Source organism: Lycium ferocissimum, chromosome 9, assembly GCF_029784015.1.
Source record: "Lycium ferocissimum isolate CSIRO_LF1 chromosome 9, AGI_CSIRO_Lferr_CH_V1, whole genome shotgun sequence".
Lineage (NCBI taxonomy): Eukaryota > Viridiplantae > Streptophyta > Magnoliopsida > Solanales > Solanaceae > Lycium > Lycium ferocissimum.
The window spans coordinates 50,639,215-50,653,477 of NC_081350.1; the positions used below are offsets into that span (position 1 = coordinate 50,639,215).

Here is a 14,263-nt window from a genome sequence, read left to right on the forward strand (position 1 = left end):
TTTAATACGGCCGTTTTTTGAAAGACGGGCCGTATTTTGAAATACGGTCCGTGTCCGTGGCATGGACTGCCTTGCGTCTCTTCGATGCAAAATGGTCATAACTCTTTGCACAGATGTCCGTTTGACCCTCATAATATACTGTTGGAAAGGTATTTCAAAGCTCTACAACTTTCATCAAGGAAGTTTTCCCAAATTCCTAATATGTTTTGAAATACAGGCCGTATTTTGAAATATGATCCGTATTTAACGATGTAACCTCTAAGTGTCAAATTCCAGAATGCTCAGAAATCTTTGGTACCAGTTTACGACTTGAAATACGGGCCGCATATTGAAATAAGGTCACTGTTCATGGGCGTAAACCACCATTTTACAACTGAAGAGGAAATTTTCAATTCCCACATTCTTTATCGGGTTTTCTAAGTCTGGGATCATGGTCAAAGCTTAGGTTAAAGGTATGGGGTGTTACAGCCACCACCTACGCATACCATTTATATGATCTTTGACATAAAGATGGTAAATAAAGTCACTTACACTTCCACGAAAAAAAAATTGAAGGTCTCGATTACCACCACCTCCAGGATAAGAGTTTCAGATTTGTAGAGAAGATCAAGATATATCATTCACCGAGGCTAATTGAGGGAACCTCTCCCCATTCCATAAGAAGGCTCTGTTAATATCTTTAACAATTCATAAATCTTTTATTAAGCGTGTCTTAGTTGATTCAGGGAGCTTGGCGAATATCATTCTGCTAAGGGTTCTGAAAGAAACAGGGGAGGAGGAGTCCGTTGTCCCCACGACTAAGGTGCTGGCGGGATTCAATATGTCCAGCGAGGTGACCAAAGGAGAGATAGATTTGACTGTTTGTGCTGGCGACGTGAAGCAGATCACAACCTTTGATGTCGTGTCCGGGGATATAACTTACAACGCGATCCTCAAAAGACCATGGATACACGCGATGCAGGCCAATCCCTCAACTTATCACCAGAAAGTCAAGCTCCCTCACCTTAAGGGATCGGAGAACTTAATGGGGACAGCCTCCATAGTCAAAGAGAGGATATGCTGGCGGTAGTGGCTTCCCAGCGATCAACAACGGATCAATAGCAATTACAGAAGCCGCACCCAGGCAAGGGATCCGAAGAAAATAAGGAACGGTTAGATGACAAAGAATGCACGGTTAAGCCCTCCCGAAAGGCTTCGTCTTACCACCAGATAAAGATCCCGCATATTCAACAGTCGAAGAACTAGAGAGTGTGGAGCTTTTTGAAGAATGTCCCGAAACGAAGGTATACCTGGGCTCAGATCTATCACACAGGCACAGGAGTGAATTTTTGAATTATTTAACTCATAATTCTAATTGCTTTGCGTGATCTCATCTTGACATAACAGGGATCCCCCCGGATATAGCCGTCAACAAATTAAGTGGGGACCGTAATCACGTCCCAGTCAAGTAAAGGAAATGGCCCATAGCAGCAATAAAAGACCAGTTCGTCAAGGAAGAAGTGACTCGTTTGCTCAACATAGGGTCCGTAGGGGCAGTTAAGAACCCCAAATGGGCGCCAACATGGTGGTTATACCCAAGAAACTTAAAAAGTTCAGAATGTGTGTGGACTTCAAATACTTTAACGAGGCATGCCCTAAAGATTCTTTCCCTCTTCCGCACGTAGACCAAACGATAGATGCCACGGCCAGTCATGAGTTGCTCAATTTTTTGGATGCCCATTAGGGGTATAATCAGATCAACTTGCACCCGAATGATCGGGAGAAAATCTCGTTCATGACTAACCATGGTAATTTTTGTTATAACGTTATGCCTTTCAGTCTTAAAAATGTAGGGGCTACCTACCAAAGGTTGGTTAACAAAATGGTCGAGAAACAAATCGATAAGCCTATGGAAGTCTACATCGATGACATGCTGGTTAAGTTCCGACGAGCGGAGACCCACCTAGAGTCCTTAGCCAAAACTTTTGACGATTTGCGACGCCGCTGCATGAAACTGAATCCTGAGAAGTGCACTTTCAGAGTCAGGTTGGACAAGTTTCTGGGTTTTCTCATTTCGAGTCGAGGGATCGAAATGAATCCAGACAAGGTAGAGGCTATCCGATCGATGCCGGATACTTTGGACAATGTCAAAATGGTTCAAAGGTTAACCGGGAAAGTGATAGCCTTGGGAAGATTCATACCCTAAGCAACTGACCGATGTCATGAATTCTTCAAGCTCACTAAAAAGGACCATTGCTTCCTATGGACGCAAGAATGTGATCAAAGCCTGAGGGACCTCTAAGCTTACCTAGCCATCCCTCACATAATGGCTAAACCGGAGGAAAGAGAAAAGTTATTTGCTTACATAACTGTCTCGAAGATATCCATTAACATCGCCCTCGTGCGATTAGAAGCAGAAAAATAGCTTCCCATCTACTACACCAAGAAATATTAACCAGGGCCGAGTCACGATGTCCAGACTCGGAGAAGTTGGTCCTGGCTCTAATCACTGCCACACAAAATCTGAGACATTATTTTCAATGCCAACCGGTTACGGTTGTGACCGATGCCTTGCTACAAGAGCTACTCCGCGCTGAAAATCTCTTAAGATGACTGTCAAAATGGTCAATCAAAGTGAGCGAGTACGAGCTTTCCTACCAACCTCAGGAGTTATCCGAGCCCCCTGGTTGTCGGAATTCACGGTCGACTTCACCGATAAGATCAGGCCTTGAAAGCCCTCGAAGGCATGAGTTTCTTCTTTGTCAATTCACGTTTTTTTGTACCCCCTTGTGATTGCAGGACTGGACTAACGTTGAGATCGGGATTAACCCCGAGATCGGGACTGACCCCGAGACTAGGACTAATTCGGAAGAAGCAGGAATGAAGATCTGAAAATATGTGTTGCACTATTTTCCTTGACCGACCTTTTTCCCAACGACTTTTTATCGGCAAGGTTTTTAATGAGGCAACAACTGAACAACGCATTACTTAAAAATGGCGGCAGAACAGAATTTCTAGGACGGTCGCGCCGAAGATGTTTCCCATGTTATTTTGCTATTAAGTGCCCAAGGCAAGAAATAACTATGTATTCAAAGCATTAGGCGGAAATAGAATAAAGCGATTCAAATTGCCTTCGAAAAGCCTCTCATACTCTGACTTTGTTGATACGAACGTGTCCTCTAGGACCCGATAACATCCACCTCGAACACACGACACGGCCAGTTGGCCTCAGAGCGTGAAGGTATCATTACCTTATGCCGAAATAAGGCGAGGTCGAGACGTCCTCCTCGCTGGCAGTCGAACAAAGAGGGCCCTCCTTAATTATGATAAGGATGATTTAAATCCCCAATTATAATGAATGCGGCCGGAAGTAATATTCCCGGATTGGGGAAAAAGATCACCTAAGCATCTCGCACACAAATGCGATGACACATAAAAGGCATTGTATACCTTAAACACAAGCGTTCACGGTCATACCAAAGCATAGTCCCGATAAAGAATCCTGAGGGTGGAAGGATTCCCTTGGTTGAACTGCTCCACTTCAAAGGACCGAGTAAATCACGAACACTTAGCCACAAAGAATATCAACATAACTAGAGTAAGCTGAAAGCAATCAATCTTAATTTAAACAATTACGGAAAAAGCAATAAACAAAAGCATGCGAATTTTGTAGCATGGCAAAAAAGCCCCGAAAACCTCAGGCAGAATCCAAGAACACAAAGTAAAAGAAAAGATCATTTACTAAAATAGCCCCAGAAATAAATTCAAAAGTACTCCACGCAGGGAGGTCAAACTTATGCAGCATCACTTGGCTTGTTGGGCGGGAAGGCATTTCCAAAGGCAAAGGCACGGTAGGGCCCCCTCGGCCCCACCATCGCGGCATCATCTTCCCGAAGTTTGAGGGATTAGGAGGCACCGTCAACAGAGGACATCACCCCTTTTCCCTTACTCGTTGGGACCTCAGTAGCCGAGACTTTCGAGGAGTGCGCCTCATGATCTACCAAGGATTCCCCTTCTCCTTAGCGAGACCAGACTTCATCACCGGAGGCGCATCCAAGTCCTCGGATAGGGGAAGTACGGGAAAAGCTGCATAAGTCACCAGTTCCACCTTCAATGCTACAACTAAAGTCGACTGTAAGTTGGAAGAACCGTCACGGACCTCTTATCGAACTTGCCGGCTGGTCTAGTAAGCGACGTGAGTTTTCTCCAGTCTTCATCAAAAATGCCAGCAGGGCCTGGATCCAGATTACGAACACGAGATTCACTCTCACGTGCATTTAGAAAGAAAGGAGTTTTCCCGCTTGCGACATATTTAGGGATTCTTAAGTCGGAGATTATATTAATATTAAAAATAATGGCGCTGTTCATAAAGGTACGCCATATGAATTCGACCATAACCGTACTGGTCGAATTTGGAATGTTACCAAACATTGTTGACACCTAATTTTTTATCTCCCATAATTTATTTTAATTACCCAGAGTCCTTGGATGTCAAACGAACTGAAATGTGTATTTTTTACAAGTCAAAATGATTTTATAAAATTATTTAGATAACATTTTGCCATTTCATTTGGCAAAATAATTTCTACAATGTTATGAATCATTTGGAAATTAATTTACATATTTTTGAGACATTTGTTAAATAAATCAAGGAAATAATTTAAGACAATTATTTATTTAATTGTTAAAATTATCATAAATCAATTAGCAAGCAATTTTACTCAGTTTAATTCAAGAAATATGATTAATTAAATGAATCAATCATTTTTACCCCTCAAACTTTGCATATTTAATGTTGCATTGGTACAATTTATTAGAATTAGTCATAATTAATCAAGTGTTTAATTGTGGTTAAATTCCATAAATTGCTTACTACATGGCCAATAGTGGCTACATTCGAAATAATCAATTGTTAGTTAATTCTGGCCTTAATTGAAATAGCCAAATTCATTGGTTCAAATCAATTAAGGTCATGGTTGCAAAATTAGCCTTTAAATTGTTGATTAAGTATATTTCTGTCCTTAATTAAACAACCAAATTCATTGGTTTAAATCAATTTAGCTTTAATTGGTTAATTGGGCCAAACATGGCCATAATTGAAATAACCAGATCCATAGGTTAAGATCAATTAAGTCCATATTTAGCCATCATTATTAACGCAATTTGTTAATTAATCATGTTTGACCTTAATTAGGGTGTTCAAATTAATTGAATGGCTTAATTTGGGGCTATTTACTTAGCTAGTACCCTGCCCTCGAGATATACATGTGTATACATGAAAGCCTCCCCTCCCCGTCTTATTTTCTCGGCCAGGCCCAGTCCATCAAGTACTGACCCGGCCCAACTGGCTTTTAAAAAGGTAATACCCCTCTTTACCCTCAATTTTACTCTTTAGCAAAACAAACGACCACTTAAGTCATCTCTCTTCAGGGTCATTGTAAACTGGATTTGGCAAAGATAAGGGCCCGCATGGGTTTTGCAGGTGGAAATTGGCCGAGAATGGCAAGAGCATTAATTGCTCTGCCAATTCTCAACCATTTCCACCAATACCCACCCAAACACGGTATAATACTCTCCTCTTTCTTCACTTTTCTGTGATTTACAATGGGAAGAACTGATTTTCTTTAATTGTATTTGTTTGTATTCGTTTTTGAATGGGCGAATTGCCATTGGTTTGGAGAGAGTCATGCGGATTGACCATCCGACCATTGATTCCTCTTTTACTTTCATTTTAGTCCGTTGATTGTTGATTGAAGTTTGATTTCATGAAAAATCTTGAAGTCCCACATCAGACCCGACTAGGGTTTTGAGAATTTGGGGGTTCTATATAAAGAACCCCATTCTCCACTATTTAAGAGAACTTTTAGCATATTGCAAAATCACTACACTCAAAAAGATTAAATTAACTAGGGTTTCTGATTTTTTGGAGACCTTTACCTATTTGATCTTAGTTTAAGTTTTAAAATTTTTATTTCTTGTTGGTGTGCCTAAGCAATTCGAGTGGAACAAGGAGCATCTTCCAAGTCCATTCTCGACAACAAGTTACGCTTAAAGAAGTAATTCTTTCTCCTTTCAGTCTATATTAGAGTTTATTTCTAGTATTTTAGTTATTTGCTTTGCTGTGTAATCATGCATTAACTGTGTTTAGTTAGTTAGTGTTGAAGTTTTTGATTAATTATGTATACCTTTTTAGTTGTTTACTTGAGCTTGCTAATATCTATTTAAGTTATAGTTTAGAATTGGTTAATCACTATGGTCAGTCCAAGTTATTATATAAAAAATGACTAATAACTAGATTTGGTTCAACTAAGCTACTTTGTCACATAAAATTTGCTTAGAAAGTCTGTTAGCTTGTTTATTGAAGTTCATGTTCAACCATAGGTGTATAAAAGGTCCTCAACACCTTTAATATGTGTTTGTATGCTATGCTTGCTTGGTTGTGTGTTAATGACATGTGTTTAGATTTGACAATTGGGTTATGTGGTGGTTTGTTTAGATGTAAATCAGTCTCTGTCACCCTTGTCTTTGGCAGTCTTGTTCTGATGTGAGATTTATTGATGGTTTGTAATGTTTACCTTAGGATGTAAGTAGGTTGTGAGGATCATACATGTGGTTAAGTTTTCTCAAAACTGCTTAAACTCTGAAAATATTGGTATATTCTTAGTTGCTTTCCCATCTAGCTTAGTCTCACTAATAACAGGACTATTAAGCTGTCTATCATAATTTGCTTTTAACTGGACTCTGCCTTGAAGTTTAAAGTAAAAATTCCTAAGGAAATATTGCTTTTCTTAAGGAAAAAAATTCAAGGTAGTTAGGTAGAATCCTCATTTGTCTTAAGTCAATTTAAACAACCCCCTTAAATCTTTAACATGGTTTTGTAGAGTTATGTTCATCTGATATAGAAAAGAGCTGCAATTGATATTTAAAACTTGAAGAGGTGTCCTACTAAGTAAACAAATCTCAATCCTCCAAGTAAACTTGCTCTTTGTATTCTCATGTTTAGTTTGTTATACTGTGAGTCATAATACATTAGTAAAGGTCTGAAATATTTAAGTGTTGGTCATATGTGCTGGTCTTGGCTGACTTACATTTCTGAGTTTGGTTTGTAACTCATCTTAAGTAAATACATGTCTTCATGTGTAGAGAACGGTTGCTCGTACCCTTGTGTGCCTTTATTTTTGTCTAGGTATGTCAACATGTGCCTATATGTAATTCAGAATACCATGTTTGATAATAATCAAGCTTGATCCTTTTTATTTTATTTTAACCATGACAACATAGGTTCTCTTCTGTAGTTTGTAGGCAAGATGTGTTGGCCCCGTTTTAGTGTGTGAAATCTTGTGTACACATCTTTGATGCTTAATTTTTGGCTTTGTTGCACTCTAAAAGAAGTCAAAGGCTTAAATCATGTCTACACTACATATCTGCCCTGCACTCCTCTACCTTTAGACTTGAACACCATGAAAGATTTGTCTTATTTTCCTTGGATTAGTAAGTTTATAATTAGGTAGCAACCTATCAGGTTCTGAATATTGGCTATTTGAAACTAACTTGTTTTCATTCCTAAAATATCATGTAGTATCACAGTTGGGATTTATGCTCACTTACATTCAAGTTTATATCATTTCTTTCCATGATGCACTTGTCCATTTGCACTGAAACCACCTTCTTTTACTCTGCTCTATATTGATGTTTGGGTTCAACATACTTGAGATATACAAAGTATACACCACTTGTATACGCTCTGGTGTATATAAAGGGGTATACCTTGTATATCATTCTAGTTGAATTTACGTACTTACCTTATGTGCTTGAATAGTGAGACTTTGTGCCTATTTGGTTTGGTCCTTCATCTGCTTACTTGTTGGGCCTGTCCCTTGGCTTATGGTTAGAATGTGTTTATTCATTGACTTTACATTTTGAGCCTACTGTTTAACTTACAATTCGTTTCTAGGCTTTTGTTTTCATTTCTATTCTAGGTCGAAATATAAATACGTACACATAGTAAATACACACACACACACACACACACACACACACACACACACACACACATATATATATATATGATTTATATGTTGTATCATATCTACTTAAACTCTTGTTAATTTAGTCCTTAAGTATAGATACCCTCTAACCATATTTCTCCTTGTTTTTCTTCTTTGTTTGCATAGGACTTCGTCTCGGGTCACTTGGGTCATCTCTTCTATCAAATATGTTGGGTCTGAGGCCCAACACCTTTCATTGATTGAGGCCGATGAACAAATAAGGGAAGCAAATATGATGAAGGCCCACTTATGAGTGAAAATAGGCAAACTGGTGGGCTTAGGTAGGCCCACCAGCCTAACCCTTTTCTCCTATATATACACATATGTGACTTGTATATTATTTGTATATATGTTGTATATGTAAACAACACGCGTACATATTGAAACCTCTTATGGATGCTATAACTTTGGGAGACGCTTAGTATTATTAGGAAGTCGCCTAATTGCTTTTCAAACCTCGCCCAATCCAACATTCGCATGAAACCAACAACTAGTCGCCTAATTGCTTTTCAAACCTCGCCTAATCCAACATTTGCATGAAACCAATAACTATTTTCTTAAGCTTAAAACTGATTCAATATTCGTGTAAGTCTAAACAAATTCTAATTTGGTATTAAATTATAAGTTTTGGGCCTTCTGCCCTTGATGAAAAATTTGTAAATAAAAACGAGTTAGCATAAAAGATGGGTTGTTTTGGGGCCTTAAGGCCATTTCAAACTATTTTGAATCAAACTGATATGACTGTCTCCTTTTTGGGCCTCAATATTAAACTGGGCTAAATCAAATAGGTTTAAAGATTGTCGGACTGGAAAGAAATCCATTTCTGAACTTGGGCTAATTTTGAGAAAAACTTGGAAAGTTAAAAACATCTGAATTTTCATCAAGTAAACATGAAACTCTTTTACAACTTCAAGGGACTTAAGCTGATTTTTCGGAAAAATAAAAAAAATTGTTTTGGGCCAAAAGCCCAAACCTTAAAGACCAAAAACAAGAGGAATTATACTTAGACCAATCTTTGAGATAAGATGGCTTTGGAAAGTGGAACAATGGTTGATTACGAGCTTCAAAGGTATAAAACGGGCTTCATATGTATGTATGTATGTATATGTATAAAAATAGAAGATATACTCCATATTTTCTTATAGATGTATTATAAAACCTATAAGTACTAAACTCATTTTCTTAGGACTAAAATAGTAGCGACTCTACTTGGGAGAAACCCCGAGTGTGTCTTAGTCCGCCAATAAAATGAGTTGAACACTCATACGGATTTTTGAAACCAAAATCCCTCTTTTGAGGGGATATTTTGCCGAAATTTTGAATTTTATGATTAGCATGATAAGTTTAGCAATGAATAAACATTTTAGAAAATAATCACAATATATCACACATTGAAGCTCGTATGTCAAACGTATTTTACGGATCCTTAATACTAGGGTGCTTAAAACCTTCCCAAGGGATCATCAGAACCCTTATCTCGAACTCTGGTACTAAAAAGAATTTTTCTCTTGCTTGAATAAACCCTTTTACCCAGTTTTTCTAATTTTTCCTTAATAAATTAAGTGGCGACTCTAAAAATACTAAAATTCATTTAGAGAACTAACAACCTTTTAGTAGCTTTTAAGTACCCGCATAAAAGTGAAGCATAACAAACGTACCGTTGGTATTTGAGTCAGCAAGCACGTTATCGCTAAAAAATCACAGAAGGATAAAATATGTGAGAGACGACGGGCACCACGCTTGGGAGCATCACGAAGGCATCCAACTACCTCCCAAGCGCGCGGTACTAGTCGTCCCACACATATACTATACCTTGTGCGGAAAACTCTTGAATAGCTAGTGGGCTAGCAAAATCCCAGCCAATCAAGAATGGCGGAAGAAGGTATCATGGGAGCGGATTTTTTGCCTCTAACCAAAAGGGAAGAATTTTTTGTTACGCAGAGGTCAGGGACCCGAAAACCAGAAGTTTCGAGAGGGTATCAAAGGACTTTACTCGCCAAAAGATGGCCAGAGAATTTCAGGCATTGACAGCAGTCGGCAAGGTGAAATTCGTCTTAAATAGCAAAATGTCGGCAGGGGTCTCACGGTTGAAGGGCCAGAGATAGAAGATAAAGGAGTCATTGTTAACTTGCTATGGATAAAGATGGAACATGATTATTAGTGATGCGAGGTCAGGATGAAAATAACGTTTTGGGATGGTTGGCTTATATAGGGAAAGCAGTGCGCGTCCTTAGGGAAACATCAATCAACGCCTTGAAAAAAGCGCTTCAAAAAGGGTGATTGTCCATATGTCGATGCGTGAAAGCCAATAGGACACAACGGTCCTTCCGTTTCCCGAAAACCCAAACAAGAAGCATTTAATGCTAAGTGATGGCGTGAGAGGATATTAACAACAGTTGTCCCAGAGTGTGATTCTCAAGAATTGTCATGTAGCTAGATTGACGACTGACAGCTTTTCTTTTCCACTTCCCGATCTTTCGCAGAAATGGAACGTCCGGAAAGTAGGGGACTATCTGTATGCGGGAATAAACATCTGAGGATATTCTCGTACCGGGGAACGCGAGGTCCAAGGATACCAGGTCTCGGAATATTAGGAGTAAGCAGGCTCGGAGGTTTCAAAGCGTAGGCGAGAAGTTTCTGCGGTCACAAGAGTCTCAAACGGATCTATATAGCTGCCTCCCACTCCCAACAACTCCCTTCACATCAGCCGTCATCGAGCAGAGTGTCGCTGTGCGCAGAGTCCAAGCTGCGTCACTCGACTGACGTCACCTAGGGCAGTAACATACCAAGGGTTTGTCTATATAAACGAAGCTTAGGAGAGAAGAAAGTATCATCACACTTTTGTACCCAAGTTCTCACTTCTTGTATTATTATTTGGCTAAGAAATATACTTACTCTCGGAGATCTGATCATTATTGTGATTTTCTTACTTTCCATTTACTTTGTTAACTTAGGTAAATATTATTACTTGTATCCCTTATAAGAGAAACAACCAAACCCTGAGCTCGTTCGAGAGAGTCTCCGGATGAATACGACCTACTTGTCTTTAAACCCGTAAAAACAAATCTCAAATTTCGTTTTTTTGGTAGATAAAGATTTTACGGGAAAACACTTTTTTCATTCAATACATGAGAAGATATTTACAAATTCTCAGAATTCTCTCTTCTCTATCGAACGCTCTATATCCATAGAAACTCCATAGCTGTTGATGAAGATACTCAAAAGTTATTAGTACCTAGGAATTTTCTTGACAGAAAACACCTGATTATGAAATAATAATGAGTACCCCTGCAGCCACTGCAATAATCAATGACTAAATCTGAATTATGAAGAAAGTCCCACTTTATATCCCAGTCCCACTTTATATCCCATGTCTTCATTATTCCAATTAATTCATATTAACATTGGGTATTCCCACTAAGGTATCATTTCTTCATTTTTGAAGTTCAAATTCAAGATTTAAAGGTGAACATATCTCAACCATCATATCACATCCTTTCATGGTAGAATAAGAGGTAATAACATTTAATAGCAACAGCAACAACCAATACTAACTCCAATCTTTATAATATGGTACTTATTATTGTGAAAAGAGAAAACAGAAGATAAGTCCCAAATTAAGTGTCTTATATTCCTTTTTTATATGTCTCAAAAAGAGTGTGTTTTTTAATATTTAGTAAGTTGACAATTTAAACATCATACATGACAAGTTTAAAATCATAAAATTCAAAATTTTAGTACATTACACACATCTTTAATTTATAACCACAAGATTAAAAAATCTCTCCATATTTTTTAAACTCCGTGTTTAATCAAACTAAAACACTTAAGTTGGGAGGGAGGGAGTGACAAAACACTAAATTGCTCTGTAGTCTATAGTTGTGGCCTGGCCCAATCTTAGTTAAATATTCAACAAATTCATCATACAGTAAATTCAACATTCCATTTTTGGTTCTTCACGAGCTTCCCTATTCACCTATCATCGGCGGTGGACTAAAAACACTGCGTGCACATTAAAATTTAGATCTGTTAGAAATCTTTAATAAAACAGCACTGGAAAAAATTAATTCAAAAAAATAAATGATGAAGTGTCTCTTAATTATATGATGAAGTGTCTCTTAATTATACTTCCTCCGTTCCATAATAAGTGGTGTTTTAAGCTTATGCACACGCTTTAAGAATTGCCTATTCCTAAAAAAATATGAGTGTTTTTACTAACTTGTCCCTAGTTATTGCCTAGAAGAAAAAAAGCTAGTTAATGATTCTTGATTATCTGAATAAGGGTAATTTTGGAGGAACATAATCAATTTTTATTTGAAATCCTAAAACACCACTTATTTTGAAATAAAATGAAAAATCTAAGAGCCCGTTTGGATTGGCTTATAAGTTGCTTATAAGCTATTTTTAGCTTTTTTGAGTGTTTGGCTGGCCAGCTTAAAGACATTTTGTGCTTAAAATAAGCCTAAAAAAATAATTGGGCCCGTTTGGCTTAACTTATTTAAAGCAACTTATAAGCTGCTTTTTTTAAGCCCATTCAAACAGGCTCTAAAACACCATTTATTTAGAAACGGGAGGGATTACTTGCGAATGACTATTAGCATTTGATTTTGGTGAAGGGTTGACTTCGATTGGAATCTCCCTATTACGACGACCTCGTACAACACCTTTGAATTTGATTGAGGACAAGTGCTCCATGTCCAAGATCATCCTGGCTTCACTTAGTAGAGACCATGATGATAAAATAAGAAAATTAATTACAAGAACAAAATAGAAAATAGTAGTAGTAAAACCCTTCTTCATATCTTGAATACAAAGCTTGCCAGACATTTATTTTGTGTGTTAATAATGTTATATATAGAAATGGATGGATTTGTCAAATGATTATGGTTGTAGAGAAGAAACCAACGTAAACCATGGGTCACTGATTAAAATATACCCATGTCATTACGTTGTAGCCAGACGAAATTCATTTGAGTCCAATACTTTTGATACAGAGCATAAATTGATATGTAAATATGGATTAAAATTATTATAAGTACTCCCTTTGTCTCAATTTTGTGACACGCTTAGTTTTTCGAGAGTCAATTTGACTAATTTTTTAAGCTGAACTGAATTAAATCAACTTAATGTTTTACAATTAATATTTAAATATTCAAAAACTATACCATAAGTATTATAAGTTGCAATTTATTTCATATCAATATGATAAAAACATAAATTTTAAATGTTGATGATAAAAACATAAATTTTAAACGTTGATATATAAAAGTTAATATAATTAAAAATTTCAAAAAGCGAAAGATACCACATAAATTGAGATGGAGGGAATAATAATTATAAATCCATAACTTGAAATACATAACGAATTCAATATTAAAAACCTTAAAAATTGAATTCATAAGCTTAAATCTTAGACCCACCGATGTGTTTCACTTGCCACCCATAACTTGGTTTTGAAGGGAAAAGAAGACTTCCTTTACCAACTGATATCATTGGTTGTCGTTATTAGCTACAAAAAATATAGTAGTAAGATCAAACTTTCATAGTCATCTTATCAATTAAAAACCAAAACATTGGACCCTTCATGGGTAGTTTTAGTGTAGTTAGACTTTTTGAAGTCCCAGCCGCTACGTATGCAAAGTTCCCAAAGTTTGATTTTTGTTTGTTTGAGGAAAAGAAAAAGTAAAAGAGGAAGAAAGCAAGTGGCACACGCGGTTTTGATTATTTCTTTTCCGTGTACATTGACATATTCCGTTGTCACCGTGAACTCATATAATATTGTTAATCAATTTCATAATTAATTTCAATTAAAAATTATTAAGGGGTAATAGAACTCTCACAAACAACATACATGAAGACATGTGTTGTTGTAGGAGTGGCTGTAAGAGGTGACACTACCAGCCTACCAGCAATTGTACGCCACAGCCCATCAAGGATGTTCAACCGATGGTCAACCGAACATCCTTCACCGAAAAATTATACGTGTAGACCTTAATTTCAATTATTGCGTTGTACAGATATATATTACATATTAAACACCCTTAATATATATATATAATATTACTTCTTAAAAATTCGGACACCCTTGACAAAAAATTTGGCGCCGTCACTGGTAAGATGTGACGCTACCGGTGATGGAGAACTCTTCGAAGAAGCTGCCAGAGATGCTTCTGTAGCCCGTGCCAAACAGATCCAGTCACTAATGATGTCGCGGGCGATAGCAATTGCGTCGGTGG

At 37.5% G+C, this 14,263-nt stretch overlaps 1 long non-coding RNA gene across 1 annotated transcript; it reads left to right on the top strand.

Moving 5' to 3' along the window:
- Nucleotides 1–5,404: 5,404 nt before the first annotated feature.
- LOC132029350 (uncharacterized) lies at nucleotides 5,405–8,440 on the top strand. Its single transcript, XR_009407780.1, has 3 exons — nucleotides 5,405–5,542; nucleotides 5,972–6,035; nucleotides 8,209–8,440. It is a non-coding gene; the product is annotated as an uncharacterized LOC132029350 (long non-coding RNA).
- The last annotated feature ends 5,823 nt before the right edge of the window (nucleotides 8,441–14,263 follow it).